The following is a 2000-nucleotide window of genomic DNA, read 5'->3' as shown; positions in this document are numbered from 1 at the left end:
TTGTGTGAAGTGTGACAAGAATAATAATTGGCCATATAGGCCCTTTTTTAAAATTGGCTTTGCTGAAACTTTTTCATAAGGAATCCTAGATTAGACTTTCAAAAGCCTCTCAAGCCAAGCCAAGGATTTGCCATCAGACTGTGTGCAATGCCCGTATGAATTGGGCAAATTCCTCTTTTCTTGAGGTCCCCAAATAACTTGGGATCCTGGGACCTGTCAGAAAGTGACATTATTTACTTACCACAGATCAAGAAACCTTGTAAAGAACAAAGCCTCAGGCCAGTCTTTCCAAAGGACTTTTTATCAGCTTTATAAAGTCAACTTTAATTCCTCCAAGTAGTCTGGGCACATCTGAAACCATGCCATTCCAATCAAAGCCTTGGTAAAATAACCAGTGCCTTCAATTGTGTCCTGTTATTTTTTAAAAAGCAGATTCTTATTGAACTTATACAAATAACTATATTGTCATAAATTAAGAATACACCCAAATAGTTTCCAAATTCTGGAGAAATCAAGTAGGGACAAAAATAATAATTCAAATTTTCCCCATAAAAAATTACTAATTACTAACGTAATTACTAATGTAATTAGTAATTACATTACTAATTTGTTATAAACTACAAATAGCTCAAAAGAAGGGAAAACATGTCTTGACTTCTGGAAAACAAAACATAAAAAGAACCAGCAATGCTTCAAACAAAAAAGTCATTAAAAATTATTTCAGTTTTCCATAAATTTAGTCTCATATAATTAAGTTTTGTTCTGCTTGAGATTGGGTTAACAATTCTCATGAATGCATCAGCTTTTTAATCAACGTCTTGGAAGTTTTCCTAGTCCAAATAGTATTGTCATGTTTCAGTCTGAAATGTCGGTTCTTGGCGCACTCATGGCTGAAGAATAACCAGATGCACCAAAATAAGGCAAGCATGAAAATGAGGTTTATTGAGGAGAGAAAGATAGGATTATAGAGCAAGGGCAAGATACAGGTTTACAGAGCATGATACATATGCCACAGATGACCAGACCCATTGTTGCAGCAAAAGGAGAGCAAAAGGAAGGACCTGGTTATGGTCAGTGTCTTGTTCTATAATGCCTGGACTGGGACCTCCCTTGTGGTTCAGAGGTCACTATGGAATCACTTTGATTCGACAGTGGGGAGTTGCATGACATGAGTCTTACTGCGCATGCGGGTTGTTCTAGGTCACTTTCCAGACTCTATCATACCTATGCTGCCTGCCTCATGGGCTAGAGAGTCCTTGCATTCTTTTGCAGTTGGCATGCTAAGTTCTGATTGGCAGATTCGTAGAGTGTTCCTGCCCTACCCCAGGTAGGGTAGTTGCATGGAATAGGATTAAGGTGGGGCAGGACCAAGATGGGGTCCTGGGGCCTACCCTTGTCCTTCTTTCCAGGTGGGGCAATTGCACCAAGAGAAGACACCTACTTTTGTCCCTAGGAGGCCTGGAATCCCCTGCTATCTACATGACAGTATGATCTCCAAAATTATCAGAAACCTGTATTCAAGAGTACTTGTCACAGTCCTTTCTATAAAAATGTCTTTCTATCCTCCTAGAGAGGAAGAAGAAAACAGATAAAGTAATTTGGTTATTTTTGTGGTATACAACAACTTAACATAATAATTATTATTATTACTGAGAACATGTACTAAGATATATAAGAATTATAAGGAATTTCATAGAATTTTGGAACACATATTCATAATATATTTATACAACTATAACCCCAAGAACATTAAACATCATTTCATATTTGACAATGCTTCCTGTAATTTTACATACCAAATAAGCCAAATATATCTCTCTTGGATTTCTAGGAACTCTAATATAATTTAAAATTTTGATTTTGGAAAGTTTGTCAAATATCAAAGTTTTAAAACACTCAATATCACAAAATGGGGTCACAGGTCATTCCTTTAACCAAAGCAATAATTTCAAGAGTGTAAAAAGAAAAAAACCTTTATTCTTTTATAGACAGGAAATTTA

This window comes from Propithecus coquereli, unplaced genomic scaffold (assembly GCF_000956105.1).
Source record: "Propithecus coquereli isolate 6110/MARCELLA unplaced genomic scaffold, Pcoq_1.0 Scaffold191, whole genome shotgun sequence".
NCBI lineage: Eukaryota > Metazoa > Chordata > Mammalia > Primates > Indriidae > Propithecus > Propithecus coquereli.
Note: the sequence above shows the minus strand (reverse complement) of the source record.